The sequence below is a fragment of the Falco naumanni genome, chromosome 3 (assembly GCF_017639655.2).
Source record: "Falco naumanni isolate bFalNau1 chromosome 3, bFalNau1.pat, whole genome shotgun sequence".
In the NCBI taxonomy this organism is placed as follows: Eukaryota; Metazoa; Chordata; class Aves; order Falconiformes; family Falconidae; genus Falco; species Falco naumanni.
In genome coordinates this window covers 56,464,023-56,490,400 of record NC_054056.1, presented here as the reverse complement: position 1 = coordinate 56,490,400, position 26,378 = coordinate 56,464,023, and positions in this window count along the sequence as shown.

Below are 26,378 nucleotides of genomic sequence, written 5' to 3'. Positions count from 1 at the left end.
GCTTTCTGCACCCTTTTTGCCATATGTTACTGCAGGCTGGGTCCCAAAGGAGTGGCAAGGGGAGGGCTGCCTCGCTGCTTTGCCCAGCCTGCTTTCCAGAGCAGTGTTATCAAAGCCTCTGGGTGACTTCTGTCAGAAGGCTGTTTCCACAGGGGCTCTGTGAAGTTTATTGTAACCCAAAAGGCAAATAAAACTTGATGAAGTGACAGCAAGAATGATGGAAAGACCCTCACCCTGGGAGGACATGCTATACAGGGAATAGATGTAATTTGAAATCTTTTTATTTTTCCTCCATCTTTCCTAAAGGTCACTGCTGTGTGTTTCAGAAGTTCTTCCTCAAAGAGGTAGACATATATCAAAGCTATGGCTCACTTGGAGTACTGCAACAACACCATAAAGCTTTGCAGAACTTCTTACTTTTTTTTTCATTGCTGGCTCTTTCAAGTAAAAAAGTAAACATATCTGAACTGTTTTCACATGTAACATTTCAAATGAGTTTTTGATTTGTTATGGATTATTTTGGAAACAAGATTTTAACATACTTGTAGCTTTTTGTTTTGCTGCATATTTTTTTTTTTTTTTTAATACCAACTTCTTCATCCCTTTATTTAAGGCTTTAAATATGCTGTCATGCAAGTTGGGCTAAAGAGGTTCACAACGCTTTACTAAGTACATTTCTTTTTGGCTAATTAAATACTTCACCCTATCAGACTGATTTATCATTAGACTCTACTCAGTTTGACTAAAATCGTAGGAGTTTGGGTTAGGCAACAGTTGCTGCATTTGTAATCTGATGAATGGAACAACTTTGTCATAAGAAAATATGAATTGGCTGGAAAAGATTCAAGGTTAGTCAAAGCTAGGTTCTTGTCATTGGCAATGTCTGGCTCTGTATTTATTAAGAAAAGAAAAGACAAGAAAAAAATACCTTTTAAGAATTCTGCAATCTTTTTGAACTATTGTCTCTTTTTTTTTCCATGAACACACATATGCATATCTGTATTGCTAGGGCTCACCACTGTCCTTTGGCTGCTCTTCAAGGTAAAAGATACGTATATTTAGCTGTCTAATTTTATTCTTACCCTGAGCTCAAAGAGTTACATTTCAAGATGTAAATGTGTTTAAGGCTTAACATTTCCCTCTTATTAACTTTCAGTATAATTCTTGATGTTTCTGAGATTCATATAAATGTTAAATCTCTTTTTTTAAATTTTAATCTAAATTCTTAGCCTCAATGAATCCCTTTGGCATTTTTTATACAGATAAATGACAATAAGTGAGTCTTGCAGCTTTGAAAATTCTTTTCTTTGTTCATGAGCACAGATTTTAATGCCAGAAGGGGCCATTATAATCATCTAGACTTTCTACAGCTATGAAGCCCATAGTGATTTTGTACAGCTTCTTTTTTGAATAATAACATCTTTTAAATCAGTCTTAATTAAAAAAGTCTCCCGAGATAAAGAATCCACCATACTTCCCATTTCGTAAGTTATGAGTTTCAGTCTAGCTTTCATTCCCCACTCAGTATTTTAAAAGCAATTATTGTGCTCCACATTTATTTGCTTTCCACAGTACAAAGTATTGCTTCCTCCCTTTGCCTTAAATTTAATGATATCCCTAAGAGGATTTTGTCTACAGCACTCAAAGACTCAAGTTTCAAATTTTTCCTTTCCAAAGCTAAGAATCCAAATCAATAAAATATTTACACTCTTTTTTTTATTGAATCACAGCTTCTGTATTTGCTTGAATTCAACTTTGCAATTGATACTGTTAGAATTTATCTATGGGTCTTTCTCCATTTAACGTTTGTCTTTCCCAAGTCAAAGGGAACATGATTCAAAATCACTAATTCTAGTGTGCAAGGTATAACTTGAGAATTATATAAATAAAACCAAGAATGGTTCTTCTCAGGTATTAACTGGCAAATGCATAATTGCAGTATCTCTACATACTGATTATTTCCATCTTATCTGACTCTCTAGAATATATTAGAAGCAAATACCTAGCTAAAAATATCAAAGTTTTAATTCACAAGTAAAACTTCCTAAACCAGGAAATCAGTGGAAAAGCCTTAGACTGAGTGACAAACACTCAGCAGATTTCCTTCCCTTCATAGATGTTACATATCTTTATTATCTTCTTGGCTTAAGAATTTAATATTGCATCTGTAATGATAGCACATTTCTTACTTCTGTACCTCTAATAGTTGACACACACACACCCACACACCCAACACACCCACCCCCACACCCCCCCCCCCACACACACCCCCACACCACACCCCACCACCACCAGAACCCCTCCACCCACCACCCCCACCCCACCCACCACCCCCACCCCCCCATAACAAAGTTTAGGTTTTGCTTTCAGTCCAGAACATGCACCTCATGTTGAAATAATACAATTACAAGGAGAGAAGAGAAGATGGACTGTGATTCATTGCTCTTACAGTATAATTCTGATCTCAGATTACATTCAGCTTTTGAAAGTTTATTTTCTAGTTTCAGCTGGGATAACACAGGAGCAATCGTATAACATGATAGGATTCCTCCTACTTTAAAAAGAGTTCCTGAATTTTTAGTTCAGTCACACACAAACTAAAGTTTAGTGTTTACCCAGCTTTATACTCAAACAGTAGCTAAAAAATTAAAGCAGTTTTGGATTTGTAAATACTATTCCTTTAAGTACAATCTAATACTCAATAGCTCTTATTCTACTACTTTATTACCTTTCCATTATATCTTAGTGACCTAATAACAGGTGTTTAAGCCCCAGAAATATTAATAGAACACCTGATAAAACTATGTAGATGGTTCAGTGTTAGGTTCAGTGCTGCTAACAAGACTATCCCTTTTATAAAGCATAGCTTGCTCCTGCTTGATCTAGATTGATCATGTGTTGAGTGCTGTGCATTTTCCTTGGTCAAGAATACACCTCAATAAACCATAGCCTATGCACTAGCAAGTTAACTGTAACCCTTTTGACTCCATTGCCCTAATCTAACATTTTCATGCTGATTCCTTTTCTCTTAGGACCAGAGAGAATAAAACAGGTAAGTGGAACTGCCACTGTCTTGACCTCAGAAATCAAAACAAGCTCTGTTTTTTGGGAGGTGGTTAGTGTTGTTTTGTTATTAGCTTTGGGTTGGTTTTTTTGAGGGGGGGTGGGTTTTTTTGGAGAAAATGTTATCATTCCCATGTTATAGACTGCTGAAATTCGTTAACTAAGAATTAATCCAAATCTAGAAAAAATACTTAACTATCAAATGGTGGTTTTCCTTCCTGTATCTGGCAATCAAATTTTTTATGCATAAGCTTCTATTGCTGATGGCAAGTCATTCATTATGGTAATACGACTGACACAACTAAACCAAGTGGAGAATTGAAAAGTATTTCTACAAGAAACCAGTTTTTTGTATTCTCTCTAAGAAGGTACTTTGTGGATTAATCTGACAGCAGCTAGAGTAAAGATGCCATCTAAATACAAACATGAAATATTTTCTTAAGGTTTTAAACTGGAACAAAATTTCATCTAATTCTTGAAATTTATTACCTATTGGATCTGCGTTCTGACTCCAAATGAGCAGCTTATTTTTAATTCATTGGATTCATCTGTGCTTTTGTATTTTTAATGTGAAGGGTAGAACAGAACAAATCCGTAGGCAGATGCCAATTTTAATATAACATTCTCCTACTTTGGGGACTTCACTAGCTGTGTGGGTTACCTAGTAATGCCCCTCAGACTCTATAATTGACAGTAAATAATTCTCTCACAGTCACCCACTTGCATTCGCTAAAGGAAGCCATGCCATAATAAAAACAATCCAATTTGAAATACCAAAAAACAAATTAAGTACTTCAGGTATCTCAAATTTCTATTCAGGAGCAAAATTAAACCCACCTACTAGATACTGATGAGAGCCACCTGATTTTTCAAGTTCATATATTTGTTAGAGGTGTAAATCGTATTTCTAACATGCAAACTGAAAGGTCAAGAAGGATGAAAAGTAGTCAGTCAAATATAGAAGCAATAAAACCTAGCCTGCACCAGCTCCAGTGGACTATATTTACCCACAGGGCTTTTAAGTTTTGATTTTTCTCCCTCCTCCTCCTACTATATCCTCACATCTTCCATGTTTCTTTCCTTTTTGTGTTCTTATGACTATGGCAAATTATTGGTCGAAGTTTCCTTATAGTGTTAATTCCTTATAATATGAAAGTATCTGGGCATATCATATGACAGTAGGTTTTGTACAAGAACAATACTATCTATAGATACAGAGAACTTCACACTACAAAGCTTGAGGGCTAAGATGACTAGTATTATGGCCTTTAAATACAAGCATGTCAGTGATGAGCTGAAGTGACCAGTGCCAACATAATACATACTGAAAGAGCAGATAGAAGAGACAACAGGTAATGGGCTTGCTTAACCTTGTCTTACCCCTCCACCACTTAACCTTCAAACATTTTGCCATGTTTCCTCAACACGTATTGCAATGTGCCCAGAACTACTCTCACCTTGGGAGGGCTGAACTGCAAAATTCAGGAATGCACTTGACAGATGTACTTCTAGCAAAGCTTCCTGTGTTGCCTAATTTGGGTAATAATTTCAGAGACTCTCTGGTCCACATTCAGAAACTTCAATTGTGGCTTCCATTTATTGTAAAAAGGACTGCAAAAAGATTTCCAAATTTTGTTAAATGTTTTCTTTCCAAAGTAGGTAGTTACACATTGAATGTGAGATAAAGATTTTACCGCTTCTGATTCAAAATTTATTAGGTTGAAGAAAGACCACAGAAGGTTCAGGGTAATCATTGTTCATTGTAAGCACAAAATAATTTAACTGCAAATTACAAGCATCTTAAACCCTAAGGATAAGCCAATGAGTCAGAGTTGGGGATATATGAAAAGCCATTAGAGATTAAGAAGAAAAAAATTATTTGTGTTTAAATAAAACAATTAACCAGTAAATGGCCTGAGTACAAGACAAATGTCATCTTTATCCGCAGATTGTCCACCAACTCCAGACACTTCTATTTCCCTCCCCTTGTTGGTGCAGTTCAGTTACCTTAGAGAATCTGCTTCCAATGTACAAATATGAAGGTACTCTGGTTTATAATTTACTTTTCCACAGAACCATCATAGTTAAAATACAATGTAGTCACATTCTGGAAAGTTTTGTCAAAACCAGCCAGTTTTACCAACACAGAAAATACACAATTTAGTAAAAGACACTTATCTGTCCTTCCCTGCCCTGTATACTCTCAGGCTTGTTTTACTATATCATTTCTCCGAAATGTCTGCCTAAAATATTTGGCACTTCTATTATAAACTGTCAGAATACTTCATAAACATCTGCCCTGAGTTTCCTGAAAAAAATTAGTTTACAGCTGAATAAAAATATACAGATAGGAAGGTTTTAACATCACTAATATACATTCTGTGGTTTCTACTGACTGTATAGGGATCCGAGCAAAGGCAGCCTTGTATTTCAGCCACTGCTTCATGATGCACCAATACAAATCTCACCATGCTGATTCAAGTATGCTCAGAAATGTCAAACGGGCAGAAGGGGCTCAGTTGAAGCAGATGTCATCCATCATCCTGCAGCAAAATGGCACTGTGCACTGGTACCAAAGGCATGATCTCAGACTTGGCCTGAACCAGCTCATACAGTAGCACAAAAATCTGGCACTCAGCCTTGCCATAAGTGCTGGAAGGGATGTTATATGAGGATCTTCATAACTTTTCTCTGGGATTCAGAAGTGCAAACCCAAATTTAAAAGTCAAACCTGTACAGCTGACTCAAATTATTACAACAGACAGGGACTCCTCACACGTCAAGAGGAGGATGATAAAATAATAGAGTGGTTTTGTCACCGGTAGACAAGTTCTTACTTTTTAGTCACATTTTCCTCCCTTTTAAAGTATTCTGTGCTTCTGGATGTTAAATGAGATAGATCCATTGTTGCTGGAATACATTCACTTATAAATAGCTAACAAGGGGGTTTTAGCCTTCATGTGTATCTATGCTTAGCCTTTTTGTAATTATAGTAAGAATTTTACATCAGAACTTCTTGGGATTCTTCCTTCTTCCCACAAGGATGTTGGGGTTTTCTTTTATTAAGTGGCTTTAGAAACGTTTATCATACTTGTATAAGTTTTCCCCTCTTGCTTTGGTACATTAGTCACTGTAAGTCTACTCTCTGGTGTAAGCTGCTAACAAATTTATACCAAAGTCTTTTTTTTGTGACGTAGTGATGATATGACATTTTAATTGTATTTATTTCATACAAGTACATCTTATAATTTATAAATAAAGCTATGAAAAAACAAACAATTAAATTCCTTGTGAAATTCTACATCAAAATGGTTACCTTTTTGGAAATCCCCAATCTGGTAGTTTCCAAGTTTTTGTTTGGTCATATTAATATTTTTTTTTTTACATAAAATCTCAAATCTATCTGCCACAAAAATAACCAGAAAGAGGGAAATGATCAACTGTATTTTTCTATGAGTAAAATTCATCAATGCATATCCCATAAAGAAGTTTAAAGTCAATGAAATCACAAGTACCTTATCAAAGCCCATTTGTACCATAACATGTTGCCATCTTATTGAGCCTAGGATAATAACAGGTATTAAAAAAAGTATAGTATCAGCAGGATGAACAAAGTCAGAAGACAATTGCCACTAATTATAGTGTTCTGCCAGAAGTGTGCTAGTAAAAATATCTAACATGAGGAACAAAAAAAGGCAATTAGAATGAATTCAAAAAACATGGTTGAAACACTTCTTTACTTCTTGCTTCAAGTGCTTTCCTGCTGAGAGCAAAACAACATGCCAGCGAGAAAGGCACGAAGAGCAGCTGGCAGTCCAATAACATACTAGAGCTGTCAATGTTGTCCACATGGTTCTCCACATGAGGTTTTTAGAGAATCCTGATACTGTAATATACAAAACATTGGGAAAAAAGACATCTCTTTTCAAGGCCATTCACCACAGAACAGAAATACATGGTTAAAGCAAAGAAAACCCACTCCACTTTATACTTCTATAAATCAGAAACTAAGAAAAGGATGTTGTGAAACCAAAAGTAGTGAAGAAGCTTATTTCTGAAAGTAGTGCAAAAGCTTACCTATAGCTGGCAAAAAGTGTTTACATGATATCCAGCTGAAGAAAGGAGACTAATTGTAAAGAAAGTACTACATAAGATTGCCACAAAACATGTTTTTTCAGTTCCTTCTACTTTATAATTCACTTAACACTAGCCTTGTAACAGTAATATGTTTAGAAGGCACTACTTTATAATAGAAGACACAACTAAGTCTGAGGAAGTTTATGAAGAAATATTTATTATGATGCAGTTAATTTCAATTATATTTAATTACCAACAATTGTACTTTTAATGATGCTTCAAATAGAAGAGATTATTCAATAAGGAAGAAAATAATAATTAATCAATAAATAGGTATCATTAATACTTCTGTAATTTAATATACATTTCCTTTTTTAATGTGAACGTATCAGTTGAAAGCTTTTCTATTTGTTTTGTTAACAATGTCCAACCGAGTGGTACATTTAGGTCTAGCTTAAAAAAAAAAAAAAGTCACATAATTTCTATAATAATCAAACATTTATTAAGAAGGCTTTTGTCCTCTCTCCTATGAAGTGAATTTGGTTACTTCATATTTGACTATGCATTTTATAGGGATTACTTTTGCTCTTTATATATATTGATATTTAGGCTTTGCTTTTCAAAGGGCTTAGTGGCCATGCCTAATGTAAGAAAAAAACTTTAAAGTTTGCAAGACTTAACCACAATACATTCTTCTTTTTTTTTTTTTTTTTTTTTGGGGGGGTGGGGGTGGCCTGTTCCTCTTTCTTACAAGAAGAAAGCCATTTCCTCATACTTTAGGGTATGTCACTGATGAATCAAGTAAGACATGTCAGGCAGTCAGGATGATAGCAAATACTTGAAGTAAACCAGGAAAGGTGAGTTCCTCCCACATCCAAACTTGTGACTAACAAAATAAAGAGAAATTCTGTTTGTTTGTTTGAAAATGAAAAGAATTTAAAATTTTCAAGACCATAAGAAAATGTGCACTTCTTTGAGCGGAAAAAAAATAAATTTTTTTTTGTAAAACATTTTTGTAGAAAGATTTCTATGGGGCCAAGGCATAAATTACTGTGTTTTCAGAGTTCATTTAGAATGCACTGTTTCTGAAAACAGTTTCTGTTCAATGCATGTTTTGTGGAATTGCTCTTTCTCTTTCCACATGTCTATTAAAATTCTCCACTTTACTTTTGCTTTTTTAGGCTATGTTCCACCTTCAACACTGTTAGAACACATATAATGAAATAAGCAGAGTTCGATTCCTACTCAGTAAATTATATCTCACACGGGCCATTGTCTGACTGCAGGAAGGAGTCTACCTCCACAGGACTAACACGTATCACATAGAAAAAAAGCAATCGACACCTCTTCACATTTTGCCTGCACTGATTTTAACATTAACAAGCTAGAGCTTGTTGTAGTGGGTTGACCCTGGCTGAATGCCAGGTGCCCACCAAAGATGTTCTATCACTTCCTTCCTTAGATGGACAGGGGAGAAAAAATATAACAAAAGGCTTCTGGGTTGAGGTAAGGACAGGGAGAGATCACTCACCCATTACTGTCACAGGCAAAACAGTTTAATTTATAACTAGTCAAATCAGAGTAGGATAAGGAGAAATAAAAATAAATATTAAAAAAAACCCCAAAAAACAAAACCAAACACCTTCCCCGCACTCCTCACTTCTTCCCAGTCTTAATTAAATCCTGATTTTCTCTACCTTCTCCCTGCTAGTGGCACAGCACACAGCGGGATGGGGAACAGGGGCTGTGGTCAGTCCATCACATGCTGTCCCTGCTGCTCCTTCCTCTGCAGGGGGAGGCTCCTCACACTCTGCCACTGCTCCAGTGTGGGGTCCCTCCCACAGGAAAGCGTCCTCCATGAACTTCCCCAGCATGAGCCCTTCCCACAGGCTACAGTTTTTCACAAACTTCTCCAGCGTAGATCCCCCATGAGGTCACAAGTCCTGCCAGCAATCCTGCTCCAGCCTGGGCTCCTCTCTCCACAGGCGCTGCCAGGACCCTGCCCCAGCGTGGGCTTCCCACGGGGTCACAGCCTCCTTTGGGCACCCACCTGCTCTGACGTGGGGTCCTCCACGGGCTGCAGGTGGGGATCTGCTCCACCATGGGCCTCCATGGGCTGAAGGGGCACAGCCTGCCTCACAGTGGGCTTCACTACAGGCTGCAGGGGAATCTCTGCTCTAGCGCCTGGAGCCCCCCTGCCCCTCCTGCCCTGACCTGGGTGTCCACAAGGTTCTTGCTCTCACATATTCTCACTCCTCCTCTCCAACTGCTCTTGTGGAGCGTTTCCCCGGCCCCCCCCCCCCCCCTTCTTAAATCCCCTTCTTAAATATGTTATCCCAGAGGTGCTACCACCATGGCTGACAAGCTCAGCCTTGGCCAGGAGCCCATCTGTCTTGGAGCCGGCTGCCATTGGCTCTATGGGACATGGGGAAAGCTTCTGGCATCTTCTCAACAGAAGCTACTCTACTTACTACAAACCGTACTGCACGAACCAAATGCATTAGTGAAAATCTTTTGTATCCAGTGTCGAGGATTTATAACTCCAGATGAACTTCAGTTCAGTAGTTTTTCATTTTACCACCATAAAATGTTACACTTTAAACCAGAATATGGACATTAAAACTGCAAAGAATTCAGTGGTTTCCACCATAAATACTAATGGGATACATCTCTTGTCTCTCTTCAGAAGTGATAAGTAAAAATATAAATGTAAGGATGAAATGAAATTTCTTGTTTATAAGAAATAAGGATACAATGTATGATAAATAAAAAAATATTTTGTGACTTATTACAACTCCACTTCTACAGCATAAAAATATCACAGCAGTGTTTTTTCTTGTTGTTTGGGTTTGGGGTTTTGTTGTTTGGTTTTTTCATTGTTGTTGTTGGTGCCTGTTTTTTAAACAGTAGTGAACAATCACTGTTTTACACCTAGGGTTCAAAAGAAAGTCAAGGTAACAGGTCCTTTTGCTTCAGCCCAGAATGCTTTAACTCCATTTTTTTGGCTGATATTTCAAACAATGTGATTATGAACTCTTAGAATCTTAATACTGCCTGCTACAGGGACATTATCAAAGTATTCAGTACAGTGTGCTAAGCTGTCATCAGGTCATAACTAACTATTGTTTGTCACTGTTCTACTGACCTTTAGCAAGTTAGATCAAACAACCTAGAGCTAGGAGCTTCCATTATCTTAGAAGCAATCCTTTGCAAAAATCTAATAGATGAAACACTAACAAAAAATAAACCCACAACAAAAAACAACCCTACTCTTGGCCAACATCAAAATTTGGGCTGAATTCCTTGTAAATTCACAGGTAAACATCAAACAATACTTGGCAGGAAACATTTTTTGAGTACCTGAAATTAACATTCTGTATCATCTCTTGCTGCTGAATTCTTTATTTTCTGGACAAAATTGCCTTCCTTGCTGTTATATACTTTAGTCAATAGGTAGCAATGCCTACTCTATTACATTTCTTCCATGGACATTTGTGATGTTATCTATTCTCTATCACTTTACTTTAGTCTTCAATAAAGTATTTCCATTACATTTGGCACAAAAAAAAATCCCAACTAACCAAACAAAAAACCCAATCAATCCAACACTCATCCTGTCTTAATAAAAAAGCCTACATGACATTAACATAGTCTATTTTTAAAGACTTCTTTTAGCACCATTTACCACCAGTAAATCTGGCGTTTGGACCTTATCTTAACCTCCTTCCCCAAATTCTAACTAGATTTCACCCTGCTTGTTTGAAATGGAGATAATTTTGGTAGGAATGTTTCAGTCTGCTATCTTTGCTTTAATACATAGACAATTTTGAAAGAAAATTCCCTATTTAGTCTGAGGAAAGAGTCAGCCATGATTATACTGCATTATAAATACTTTGCAGAGGTACTAACTACTAAATAATTAACTGATTTTCAGAAGCTAGCCAATCCACAAATAATACAATGAAACTTTTACAGAAGGGAGTTTTAAGTGACAAGTGGGGTTCTTTTGCTTCTTTTTCACACTGCTTATGATGTACATAAATATCTCCCCACTCCTTTGACACTAATTTAACACTGATATGTTGCTTTTAAGAGATTACTTCAGTGAGACTTATATTTTTCAAGTATAGAGCCCTAAATAACATCAAAGATTTACCCAGCCTCTTTTCTAACAGTGGCTAATAGAGAATGATATGAAGAAGAATGTTTTTTCCTTTCATCTGGTAATGGAAAGCTGGTCTTGCAGCTCTATCAATGCATACTGAAGGGACTTTCTAAACAAGAAACTACAAACTACACTGTTTATTAAATTGAAAACTATACAGTGAAATAATAAAAGCAGAACAGAGCTTGGCTTTTCCTGGTAAGTGACTTTGATAGCCAGATCCCTCTGAAGAATGATCAGTAGAACAGGGAAGATCTTGAAAATTTATTCGTTTCAGAAAAAATTCTCCATTCCAAGATCAATGAAGGCAAGCAGAGTTACCACATTCAGACTTAGCTGCCCAGATTTCTGTCAGTGCCAGTTTAAGCATTTACTAAACCCTGGTTGCTTGCTTCAGTCTGTGTTGTTCCTCCACCTGTGTTTCAGAGCTACATGTAGGACTGCATAAGGATTTGATTTGGATTAATAGCAATAATTTTGGTAAAGTTAATTTAAAAATCAAAATCAGTGTCCTGATTCCAGTAACAGCTCTAAGGCCTCTCAGCTGGTGAAGACCACAACTGAAAATGTGTAGTGGTAAACAGTAACAGGTTTCAACATCTGTTATAAAAGCAAGCAAGCAAACAAAAAGCTATGGAAAATTGTTATGCAGAGCAATTTTTTACATATTAGCTCTGCATTACATCACCAATGCATTTTGCTACTGTGACAGAATGGCAAAGGAAGATTTTAGCAAGTGTATGGGATTCTGGCGGTGAACGAACCTCATCTCAAAGTCAAGTCAGTCCTGCCTGATACAGTTCTTCCTGCTGCTCTGGACTAGCCAAAGTAAGGATGGCCAGAACAGAAGCTACCAAGCAACACCATAATATGTGTATACAAATTAAGCCCTTAGGAACAGAGAAAGTTGAAAAATAAGTGTGTAAATGTAGAATAGGAAATTGGTACTGAAAGGCAACTATTGAAATAATAGAATGACTTTGCAAAACAGTGGTTAGTATTGATTTTTAGAACTGTCATTCATATATATAGGAAATAATTGCTTTGCTTCTTTCACGAAGCGCAAGTTTTCAGAAAGTATCTGTGTCCATTTTGGGGCATTATGTTTTAATAAGAATATATACAGCTAGGAGAAAGTGCAGAGTATACAATTATAAGCAGTTCTGAAAGAAATATTGTGAGAAAGATTAAAAAAATCAGATTAGTTTTAGAGGGAAAAAATGACAGAGAGAAGGTAAAGGCGGTATACAGAACAGTCTTCAAGTAAAATTTCTGCAAAGAAGAGAATATAAAAGTATTATTGTACCCTTAATGACCAATGAGATCATGATTGATTATAAATAAGAGCAGCTTAAATTAGATGTTGTGGAAAAAATATCACATTTGAAAAGAAAAACATTTAATACATTACATTAAGAAATCCTTACTATTGAAGTTCTAGGCACATTATGACTACTTCAGAACAGTAAAATTGATTAGGTGTTCTTTTCAGATTTTTTTCAACTTTAAAATTCTAAGTTTCTCCTCACCCCCCACAGAAACTCTATTTTCTAATTCTGTGTTCTACCTGCTACCTCAGTCATTCCATCTTCAGTTCTCAAATGCTCCTGAGCAGAACATGCTATGACAGCTGGGAACACAGACTGCTAATGAGGTATTTTAATAAGTGCCATTATTTAAAAAAACAAGAGGTGCATCTTGTTTGCTCCTTACTTCCATTTGTATTAAAGAAGATCAAAAAACTACAAAAAAGCCAGTGGTCTTGAATGTGATATGCCACTAACAATGAAAAATTAGTAAGTTTAGAACTCTGGTTCCCATAACAACCATGTGATACTGCAGAGACAAAATCAGTTTATTGAGTGCTGAAGCTTCCTAAATCTCTAAGTGCTACTAAACACCCATAGTCTCAAGGGAGAAACTGGACTTCAGTTCTTAAAACTTCCCAACGAAATATGTCACAGATATAACATTAAGTCAACTGAAAAGGCTAGAGGGAGAAATTGGACCTTACCGAAAAGGTACAGAGCAAATAGGAAAAATCTTTTTAATTAAAAGGTTACATACAATTACACTGTATAACTACAAGTCTTAATGCATCATCTCAATTCATGGCTTCTGATAATAACAACAGTTTGCCTTTGGCTGTTGTGGCAAATAAAATACTTGTATTTGTGTTAAGAATAAAATCTTCTAACTGTATTTCACCATCAGCACGTAATATTGATTGTCTACCTCCATCTCACAATATACCCACATTTTGAAATGACAACACATTATAATGATATAGTTTCCATAACTGTGGTTAATAAAACAATATATGAAAAGGCTAAAAGATGGATGACACAATAGAATCTAGTCCTATTTGCTTGAGACCATAGGTACATCTTTTCCTAAAAGATAAAGAAGAAGGGGAAAAAAACATAGGAAAACCTAAACAAAACTGAACGAGCCTTCATGTCTTCCTCCAGTTATCCTTACAGTGGAGAAAGGCAAAAAGCATACAGTAAAGACACCTGCAGATGTGTCTATCTAATTAGTCATATTTCCATATAAAAGCATGTAGACAAAAAACTATTGCTTCACCAGGTTCTAGTGTGTAAAGAACATGTAGCAAAAGAGCTTCAAAGGTAAAAAAGGAATCACACTAAAGTGGTCATGCACAGGCATACATAAATGCAAATTATAAACGTTGCTATGGAGCTATCCTGGATTGAAGATAATTTGTAATGTGCTGTATAAAACCTTTCCGAGAAGGAACAGCTTTGCCTAGCAACTTAATATGTGCTACCCTCACAAGTGGCACAGACAGATCACAACCACCCTTAAAAAGAGGACCTGGAAATGAATACTGTACTTCCATCATACATCAGGAGATAACCTGATCAAAAGCATGCAAGGTGTTACATGATGGGGAACTTCCATCTGAAAATTTAGCCCTCAATGCTTCTGGATGACTACCACTTTTGCAAAACTATAAAACTTGTCAGACATCTTAGTTCTGTGCAAGTATCCCGCATGTCAAATTGACACTATAAAAATAGCTGAGATCTGTTCTGATAGAATTTTCTTGAAAAATTATACATATCACCAGGAAAGTGTTTTATCACTTAAACTATTTTTTTAGGTACAACTGCTGTTCAAAAGCTGTTCATACAAGCAATGTAGTTCACATAGTATCAAAACTTTAGTCAATAAGTTTTATTCTCCTCTAACCTTTTTAAAAAAATACTATTTTTTCTGCCTGCAATTTTTCTGGCATAATTTACATAGGTATGACAAGTTCAGAAACTGAGATATTATCATAGAATCCTTTAGGTTGGCAAAGACCTTTAAGATCATCAAGTCTAACTGCTAACCTAACACTGCCAAGTCCATCACTAAACCATGTCCCTAAGTGCCACTACTACATGTCTTTTATATACCTCCAGGGATGGTGACTCAACCACTACCCTGGGCAGCCTGTTCTAATGCTTGACAACCCATTCAGTGAAGAATTTTTTCATAATATCTAATCTAAGCCTTCACTGGTGCAACTTGAGACCAACTCCTCTTGCTCTACTGCTTGTTACTTGGGAAAAGAGACTGACACTCACCTTGCTACAACCTCCTTTCAGGTAGTTGTAGAGATTGATTGTTGATTCCATTGAAGTAACATCTACTTGAGAAGAATCATGATTTTATCCATTGCTATTTAGTTAATCCATTCACATCTTCTCATTTGGTGATCCTTATTTCTTTTTCACACTGCTTATTTTTGTGAGTGACAACACTAGAACTGTATCTAGTATTAAAATTAATAATTTTCTTGAATGGACTTTGTTTTGTATTTCACAGTGAAACTGCAGTTGAAGTATAACTTAAGAAGGATTAAACATAATGGCACTAACAGCCCCACCCTCTTAGAGGAAAGTTGCCATGTGTGATGAGATGATCAGCTGTTTCAAACAAATAATCCGACTAAACATAAACACAGCTAAATCAATTTCCTCTTGAATAGGTAACTCCAATTTCATAAGAAGACATGCTGGCACAGTATTTTAGGCATGCACTGTAGGGTGAGGGCAGGACTCCAGTAGTTTAAGCTCAGCTGGCAGTTCAGGTTTTTGTTTGTTTTTTTTTTTTGTTTGTTTGTTTATTTCTTTGGTTGGTTGGTTGGGGTTTTGGTTTTTTCTTATAACAGGAGATATATATTCATTTAATAAAACTGGTAGGTTTTCATTGTATCTTAATATTAAAATCCAAACTAAGTACACATAGGTAGTTGTGGCCCTTAACTACTTAGGAAACCTAACAAAGCAGTATCTTGAAGTTTCTCCTTTACTGGTTATTTCATAAAGACGGGTAATTTCACCTATAATTTCTAAACAGTCTTCACACTGTGAAGGATTATAAAGTCAGCAAAGATTATTATTATGTTATCATTATATTACATTATCAACCTTTATATTCTTTGTCTTGAAAATTTTAGTAATCCCATCCTATAATCAAATCTGTAGTATAATAGCAAAGACAACCCACTGGCCAAGATGTTATTCTAATGATTAGAAACATTAAATTATGACATAGCTGTCCTAATTCATTGTAATATAGCAGCTACACAGAAAGAAACTTCAAAAACTAACAACAAACAAAAAACCCAAGGCATTAATAAGAATGTAAAAATGAATACCAGCAGGCCAGATTTTACATGAAGGTGCAATGGACGCAAAGAAAATAGAGGACAATCCTAATCAGCAAAAGTTATAAACTGTCACTACTAAGCAGTGTAAGTGAACCCATCCAATTTATACAATTCGCTAGCCTCATTTACCTCATAGCAATTATCACAATCTCACCGATGCTCTAGTGTGCTACAGGATATATAATCCTCTGCCTTCCCTTGAGTCTTGCTAAATAAGCAAATTATATTGATTGTTGTCTTAATGGAAAGTACCAACGCAAAGTCCTTAAGGCCTTTCATCTTGTGGAAAAAGAGAGAAATGGTCTATAAAGCCCTTTTGGTTTTGTTTTTAATTGAAAATAAGTATTTTACCATAAGCTTAAAAAAACCCAAACCCAACATGCTTTTCACTCATGTAATTCAATCCCCTTTCCAACACGAAGGAAATAAGCTGTGTTACTTCAGCCATTATTCAGAGGGGTGACTGCAGTAAACAGCCTCTTTGTGGTAGTGGCAAGTTTAGCTTCAACTAGAATTACATAACGTTTTTTTTTTTTCCTTGTCAAATCAAGATAGCTATAAAATTTCACAAACCCACTTGTTGAGAAATTGTGTGGTAACCAGTGTCTAAAATATTCGATATGGAACTGTTTTTTTCACTTCTCAGTCAGGCAGACAGATGGGGATTGAACCAGTAAGCCTATTTACACATGAAGTTTTTCTAACTATAATTTTTCACATTTCATGAGCTGTGAGACTTAGAACTTTAGAACTAGAGTTCTTCAGAAAGTCAATCCTGGAAAAGCAATTGGAGTAAAAAGTCTTAATATTGCAAAATAATAGGCAGGAAGCTAAAGCAAGAAAATGAAAAACAGTAACAAGATCTTGCAGACAGTGTGAGACAGAACTGTCAGACCAGTAGTGACCTGACTCTTCTCCCTTTCTGCTTTTTATTGTATATTTAACTACTGTTCAGAACTCATAGTCCCCAAAAATTAATAAGCAATACATTTCAATCAGCTTTTACACAGCTCAGACTGGAATACATTCATCTTTCAACTTATTTTAATGCAAGCAGAAATAAAACAAAAACATCTAGCTAGTGGAATAAAAGAAACCTGACTTTCTTTCTCAGTAAGTGTTTCAATCCTATATTCCACATCCAGATTAATTTTTGCTGATTTTAAGCTCACCTGGACCTGAAATCCCTAGCAATAAATATAAAACCCTCACTTAAAAGATGACAAGATTCTGTGCTACTCATTTTCACTTTTAGCTAAGCAGAAGAGAACAATGAACTGGCAGATAAAATCAGATACAACTAAATTACCCCAAAATCTTATCTTCCCACCTAGAAAACCCAAAAGAGAACAACAAACACGTACTTCTTGTTTAGGAGGTTACAATGAGCCACCCTTGCTACTGCTGCCCAATGAAAAAAACCTGAATATTGGCCTCAGCTGCTTCTTTCTACAGAGGCAGGAAGAGTGCTGCAGCCCCCGGCTCTGGTGCACCCAACAGGATGTCTGTACAAAAAGAAAAAACGATGGCAGCAGGTTGCTTTCAGACCAGCTTAGCTGTCTCACTTGATTTCAGTATTACTGTTACAGTTTCACAGTCAATTTCACCTGGCATAAACTGACAATAAGGCCAAATATACCCTTCCCACTGATCACCTCTTCCTTCTTACTTGCTCTCACTTCTTTTGATGAGGTGTAAGAGTTAATGAGGCCATCAAACACAAAAGAATAGGAAATGTCCTTATGAAATCTTGTGCTGACACAAAATGGGGAACGAGCAGTCAGCAACAGGTTTGCAGTCAGGGATTAGAGATGCTGCCAGCTGAAAATGACTGAAACTAGAGTCTGAGGGAGCATCCAGCTAGTAGAAAGATGTGCCATATGCTCATAGATACTTCTGTATAGGCTTGTGCAGTACTCAAAGCTGTAGAGTTGTGTTAACATCTCTCATGGTCAAGCTAGTAATCGCCTCTGATAGAGGTAATTGGTACAGGTCTCTGGCATCAGGCTAGCTCACACAACTGCATTTGTCACTTGGAGATAAACTAAGAGTTTAGCAGAAAAGATATCATTTTTCCTTGTGAAGAAGATAGGAGACAGGAATGGGGGTATGAAACACTTAACTATACTTGATGGCAGGATTGGCACAAATGAGCATGGGTAAGTTTGGTTTAGTAACAGACAAAGGAGTTTTTGCATCAGCTTCCCATCAGAAAGAGCAAGTCTAAAAAGCTTATTTTTAATTTGAAAATCATTCAGTTTATTAAAACTATTTACCATTTGGTAGCTAAAGACTTCAGAAGGTTTTCTCCACTTATGTGTTCCCATAATCCACTAGTCCTTGGCTGCCAGCACAAAAGTGTTCAGCTAATAGCCAGGAAAATAAATGCCACAAGTGTAATACAACTATAGGTAAGTAAAAAGGGAAGACTTAAATAGCTACCCACTGAAAACAGGTACACACAAATCTAGTCTTTTGATCATATTTGAATATAGAAAATGGCATTAAACTAAGTGTTTGGTATAAATAAAATAATTCTTTCTACACAGATTTTTTTGCAGCATTTCAGCAAAAGTCCTCCTAAAGAAAGTGTGCATTTTGCTAAGATACCAAGAAACACAAAAAAAGACCATATTAGAAAAGAAGCACTGGTGCCCTCCAAAACGAAAAGAAACAAACAAAACTCCTGTTATTCATGTACTTGGGCCAATTGTGTTACGCCTGCCAGAGGCTATGAAATAGAAAGATTCCTAACTACTGCAAAGAGACTCCTCGTGAGTCTCCGGTTCTCACTGGAAGGTAGAAAAGGTAGCCTTGACAAAGATAAGCATGCACATGACAGCATTTTTTTTTTGAAAGACACAGCCAGATAGATAGATAGCTATCGTGAGACTGACACAAATAGACACCATTATCCAGATAGTAAGCTGCATATGGTATTTATTCATGTTTGCTTTTTTCCTCTGGATTTTCAAATAAACTTTTTGCATGAAGGTACTTTTTGCAAGATGTGTCTGAGGTGGTCTAGATTCACTTTTGACAAAGGGAAAATGAGAAAGAGGATGATCTTTGAGCCACACCAGTCCAAAACACAACCTCGGGCAGTATCTTTCCAATCAGTCTTTCCAGCCACCACTGGGAGGAAGCTTAGGAAATATTAGTCAGTCTGAGCAAGGCAAAAGGGAACAAGAAGCACAAGGACCTTGGTGACATTTCTCCTTGTGTTCCTGAGAGAGTTCTCTTTTGGAAAAGAATGATACTACACAACAGAGAACTGCCTTAATCACCAAAAAAGTTAAATTTACAGTGTGTCAATTTGCCCAAAGCATCCTGTGTAGAGAAGCAAAGTTCTCCCCTCCCTGTGAAGTGCCATACACATGCATCAACCTCCTGCACAAGTAGATGTTATGCTGTTCCTTGGCAACACTGGGACACACTTAAGTCTTAACGACCTGACGTTGACATCCCTCAAGGGAAGCTTTCAGGTCTGTCTCCACAGTTGCACTCTACTGTTCAGACTCACTCTGCATCATAAAGAAAGAACAGAAATTTTGAAAAAGTACATCTGAAGCACACAATGGGGAAAAGCTAAATTACAATAAACTTCTGATGACCTGATAACAGAAAGGCATATAATAATTTGTTCTCACATTTAGCTTTTATTAAACTCAGTAAATTACATCCAAAGGGAAAAATCTTGGGGAAAATACTGTGCTTCCAGCTTGCGTTCCTATCTTATCTAAAGTTAATAAGAAAAACAATGAATAGGAACTACAGAGTGAAATCAGATATAGAATGAAGTCAGGGTATTGTGTACCAGCTTTCCCTGAACTGTAAGCAAGAAGATATTTCTAGCAGCAGCACTTTCAGTAGAAACATCACCAGACCATCTATTAAAAAATCAAGCTGTCTCTGAAGAATCACTCCTTGAAACATATAGGCTGAAGAGCAGGAAACATGAAATTAAAATAAGCCATCAGTAAAACTGGTGCAGAAGGAAAATAGATTTCCCTTGAATGAACAGAAATACATTGCTTTAGAAAGTCAATTTTACTGTCTTTTTCCTTGGCATAACATCTCTATTGCCAGAAACTACCTGATTTATTAGTACTCTGTTAGTTTATACCTCCGAAGAACCACCGTCAAAAGAAATGCGTGTTTTTCCAAAGGTGTCTTTCGTCCTGGGGACACTAGAGTCAGCCTCCCCAGAACTGCATAACATCAGTAAAATCTTTCAGAGTGCTGTTTCTCTGCTGCACTAAGGTAGTAATGTACCAAAATCAGCAGCACCCTGAAAGACGGAGTATACACCAGAGCATGAAGTACATCTCAGAACAAGAAGTTCCTGTACCTACACTGTAGCTATCAGTGAGTCGGAGGGAGGAAAATCTCCACAAGCTAAAGAGCATCAGAGCACAATTGCTGTTCAAATGTGTGTCATAAGATGTGCTTGACAACTAATTGATGCTTATGGACTAAATGCATTAAAAGCTTTAGGTATTTCAGAAAGAATTCTTGTAGGGTAGTTAATTCTGTTAGCTGATTGTTGGTTTGTTTTTTTTTTTTGCTGAGGCCCAAATTATTATCTTCTGAGTAAGTATTATGTCCAAGATGTGAAAAAAGACAAGAACTTCCATTGCCACCTTGAGAAAGATAATCACTCATGCTTCTTATAGTTAATATTAATAAAACAGAACAAAGTACTCTTTTGTAATGGAACAGAAGTAAATAAATCTGTTTTGAAATACAGTTCTTTGATTTGCACAACAGTGAAACAGCTCTAGAAATAAGTAAGGATTATTACCCAAGCCACAACTCCCAGAAGCTTGAGACAGATCTGTACTTGATTACACACACTTAAGGATACACCAAAGATAGAAATGCACAGAAAAGGACCATTGAATACTCATGTTTCTACCTAACAGAAAACAAGAAGTACTTTAGGAAAGTAACTAATGACCCACAGAGATTACTCACAAAGCAGACACAATCCTTAAAATCTTTTTTTCTGATCGTTAATAGAATTCACACTTTCCAAGCTTAGAAACAGAGCAGTGTATATAAGAATGAATTATTATGCCTAGTCATATCTATCATATGACAATTCCTGAACACACCAGGTTCAAATTAATAGTAAATTGGAATTGCCATTTATTCTAGGACTCTATATACCACTATATCACTGAAAAGTAAGGTGCAACTAAATGTCCGCATCAGCAAAAAAGATCTAATTAGAGTGTTAATACATCTAGCATTTAATCAGTTTGAAATAAGTTAAATTAACAAGCCATCAATAAAAATAATCTGTATAAGGTAATTCAAAACATCTTTGCACAGCTTGCAACATTTATGCAGCTTCTTATGACTTTTGACACAATAATCAGTTTCTGTGCTGAAGGTGTTTGGCAAAAAAGTGCTCAGAAGTACTAAAACACACCTTGTAAGCTTTATTGATGTTGATAACTGATGTACAAACTACCCACAGTTCTTTTTCCTTTCTCTAGTTTTGTTTGGTTTGTATAAGAGGAACCAGCAGGAACACAAACATTATGGAATTCCACTGATAACTACATCATCACTAATCATAACAATGTAAAACAAATTCTAATTCAAATTAGTAGTTTATCTGGGATAGTAAAGCAGCAGAAGTTGCCAGTAAAGACTGAGCAATAATAAGTTTTGTTTCTATACATCTAGAAAGCAAGCAGATTAAAAAAAGAATGCAGTATGATATGCAAATGTAATACTTTAAGAAATTCTCTCTTTCTTAACAGTAGTTAAGCCACTTCACACAAATTAAAGTTTTGAATCAAAGTTATAGTATATTAACCTGAAAGGAAATATTCACTAAAAAGCACTTCTAAACACAAGGCAGATGCTGCATTCACTGAAATACACAAATAAAACCAGTTCATACTGTTTGCATTCACTGAAATACACAAATAAAACCAGTTCATACTGTCATGCATACCATGAAAGAAAAATCCCTGAAAATGAGACAGGTGAGAGATTCCATGAATACAGCAGGGAGGGTACAGCAACACAAGTTAAGGAAATATATCAAGACAGTATATATGTGGATAGCAAAGGCAAATTAGTTTGAAAGCACAGAACTGATAACACTGGAGAGCAACTGAGGTTAATGATGGCAAAACAAGAAGTGCTCTGCACATGTACCTATAGAGAGATTGTTCAGTAACAGTTTATATATATATATATAAAAGAAGATATTATCCTATATAATTACATTCATTAAAGTTTCAACTTGGGAAAAAATAGTCAGATTGGTTTCCTTTCCTTCTGCAACAGGCACTTTTCAAGGAGAAACCCACCGATGACTAAACGATTTCTTTCAGAGAATGAGACCACAAATTATGAGTAATTGCACCATATCACCCCAGTTGCACTTGTAGCCTAATCCTTCTTTAAACTTTTCTTGGAAAACTTTTGGGTTTGTGTTGGGGGTTTTTTGGCAAGGTTCTGGTAACAGGGAGGCTACAGGGGTGGCTTCTCCAAGAAGCTGCTAGAAGCTTCCACCACATCAATAAAGCCAGTGCCAGCTGGCTCCCACACGGAACCACCACTGGCTGAAGCTGAGCCCATCAGCCACAGTGGCAGTGCATCTGGGATAACATCTTTAAGAAGGGGGGAAAACCTGCACAACAGCAGCTGGAGGAGAGGAGTGAAAATATGTGAGAGAACTCTGCAGACAGTAACGACAGTGAAGAAGGAAGGGGAGGAGGGGCTCCAGGCACCAGAGCAGAGATTCCCCTGCAGCCCATGGTGAAGACCATGGTGAGGCAGGCTGTGTCCCCACAGCCCGTGGAGGTCCATGGTGGAGACATCCATGTGCAGCCCATGCAGGGCCCCACACCAGCACCAGTGGATGGACCCAAAGGAGGCTGTGACCCGGTGGAGAACCCCATGCTACAACAGGCTCCCAGTGGGACCAATGGGCTCATGGAAAGAGGAGCCCATACTGGAGCAGGTTTGCTGGGAGAACTTGTGACCCCGCAGGGGACCAATGCTGGAGCAGGGGAAGAGTGTGAAGATTCCTCCCCCTAAGGAGGAAGGAGTGGCTGAGACAACATGTGATGAACTGACTGCAACCCCTGCATTCCCTGTGCTCCTGTGCCACTTGGGGAGAGGTGGTAGAGAATCAGGAGTGAATTAAGCCTGGGAAGAAGGGGGGGGGGGGGGGGGGGAAGTTTGGTTTGTGTTTTTTTTTAAGACTTGCTTTTATTTTTCCTTATCCTACTCTGATCTAATTCATAATAAATTCAACTATTTTCCCAATGTCAGATCTGTTTTGCCTGTGATGGTAAGAGTGATCCCTCCCTCTCCTTACCTTTACCCATGAGCCTTTTGTTTGTTTTTCATTTATATTTTCTCTCCCTTGTCCTGCTACAGCATGTTTGGTGGGCACATCGCATCCAGCCAGGGTCAACCCACCACAGGTTTTTACCTGTGCGTATGGTGAACATGAAAAACAGGTTGTGGTGCTGAGGAGTGCTGGGCTTTGCAGGAATTCTTCAGCCTGTTAAAAGTCTGCGTACTCTACATACGTACCAGAAAAGTTCATTCAATATGACTTCTTTAATGAAGTGGAAAAATGGCTGTCATACATTAGTACCAAACAAGGAAATAAAATTATGTAAGATACTTAGTGCAAACAACTATCTGAGTTTTTCAAAGATTTGAACAAACATAACAAGCAAATAAATGAGAAGAAATGAAAGAATGCAAGCCTATGAGTTTGGGAATTATCTGGTCTCAAAGGTAAGCTTAACTTTCTCTGCCTTCCCCTTAGGTAATTTTTTTTTCAGGTTATTAAGAGTGTGGATTATTACCTTTCCTCTAAATGACTTTGACAAATGAAGTGCTAAGATGTAAAGTACACATTGAACAACACTTCAGGTTCTCACAAATACTGGCAAAGTCCTTCACACAGTCTGTTATACATGCTTAGCCCTATTCTCTCACATCAAACCAATGTAGCATCTTTGTGTCAGTTAAGGATTTTTAGTAATTGATAGCAATGGTTTACAAACTCTGCTAAAGATTCTATATATAATTGTCTAATTAAAATCTCTTACATGTATACTACAAATATGGCTATTTAGTATGAGCAATTAAGCAGGTCTTTGGTCTGCAGCTCCTTGTCAGCAGGTGAATTTAGCCCCAGGGTACTTCAGTGTGATAGGAAATACACACAGAGAATGGCATAATCTTTCTTAGGTCACATGCAGAATATAGGGAATTATACATAATCCTTCCTTCTTCAAATTAGGAGATAAATACATTGTAATAGTTTTCTGGGGAGGGTTGTGAGTTATTTCATGGCTGCTGGCAGCTAACAGTAACTTTTTAAAAGAGATTTTGATGGCTTTAGGTTGTGAAGGAGAAAATCTCATTAATAGGAACAGCAGAATTCTCATAGAGAAGTCACCTTAGTAAACAGTTGGTTTAAGGCACGTAACAGTGCAAAAGGAAATAAAAAATCTTTACAGGAATGCTTTTATAACTGTGAGTTCATATATCAGAGTGCAAAATGATGCAGTCATTGTCAATAACCAACATTATCCAATGTTAGCCAACAATATATCTAATTATATTTTCTAAAGCGCTCCAAGATCTAGGCATTTTAACTACTTTTTATAAACAGGATTTTAAATACTGTTTGGGACTATAACACTGTAAGAAATTAAGACAATGAAGATTGTACATGAAAGATTTTGTAATTCAAATTCACTACAGAACTGAGAAAGCTGAAGGAGGCCTGCCTTTTCCATTGGGTCCACAGGAATTTAAAAATTATTTCACCAAAACACATTTATGCTAAATTAATGATCAGTTTTTTTGACTAGTGTCATAATGTCTTTTTCATGAGCATGACTAAAATTGACATTACCTATTACACACTTGAGTTTTTAATATTTGAATGCAAGGTTTAGAAACAGGCTTATCTTGTCTTATACAAAGTGTATTCACAGAAAAAATTGTGTGATTTGAGACAACCAAACTGTATGTATGATTTGCCCAATTGATCAAAATTATTTGGGGTGGGAGGCACAAAGAATTCTTTGTTGTTGTTGTCTGGCATGTTTGCCATTGGACAAACAGTAATCTGTGCATGCAGTTGTACATAAACTTTAAATTAAATGAAAAGGAATTTTTTTCAGAATAAGAGAACAAATTACCAAAACCTTTATGAGCACCTTAACTGGAACAGATAACAATATAGCTGTACAAACAAGTCAAGTTTCTTCATGAAAAGACATTTGTGATATTCATGATATAAAAATATAAACTCAAGAAAAAAGATACCTACAAAACACCTTTGTTCTATGGGTGGGGTTTTCATTAATATCGTGTGGAGGTAGGATTTCTCCAAGAGGCCACAGGTAAAGACCTGTCATGACAAAGCAAATCCTGTAAGAAATCTGTTCATTGTTTAAGATTTGGTCTACCAATACTATGTGGAAATAGTGGTTTGGGGTTTGGGGTTGTTTTCTTTTTCTTCCCCCCCCCCCCCCCCGCCCCAACATTTTGAACAAGTTTAAAATTACTCATTCAGTTGATACTTTTAAAAATAGCCTAATGCTTCTGGGAAGATCTTGGAAAGGCCTCTATTGACAAGAGCTGGATAAAATTTAAAGCCTCTTCTGAAATCCTTCAACTTGTCCCTTCCCCTGGGAAGATTAATCCTGGCAACTTTTCATACTTTTGAAAAAATAGAACTCATGGTCCAGGAATGTCAAGTCAGTGGGAAAAAAAATCAACCTGTGAATATACAGGTCACACATTTCATAACAGAAAGCACTGGAAGACAATCTATAGAGTAATCAAAAAAAGGAACCTGTCACAACAGTAGAGTAAGGTATTTCTCTGAACTCTACTATGACCTTTATAATAGTTAACATTTATTTGACCATAATGAGCAATACTGATATAAATTCCTAAATGTATCATATTTGCATTCCAAACCAATATGTGTTTATAAACATAAGTGTATAAATAGACAACTTCACATATCTACATGAACAACAACAGGAAAAAGACAATTATCATTTAGAACAAACTCAGTATTTCTACCTGAGGCTGAGACTGGTTGCAAATTTTCTACTTGATAGTGCTCATTTCTTTGTGCAGCTTCTTTTTGTTCACATATACTTAAACCAGAGTTGACAGATACACAGGAAGTGCAGGGATAACAGGTAATTTATCAGACTTTGAAGCATCTCTTAACCCTGTAGTGTTTGGAGAGAATTCCAGGTGGATCCATTTTTATGACAGTCTGGAAAGCTTAGAGGTTCCTACAGCTTTTATGAGTAGTATAGCTATGGCAATTTGATTTAATACCCGCCACTTGAAAGTACTCTATTGTAT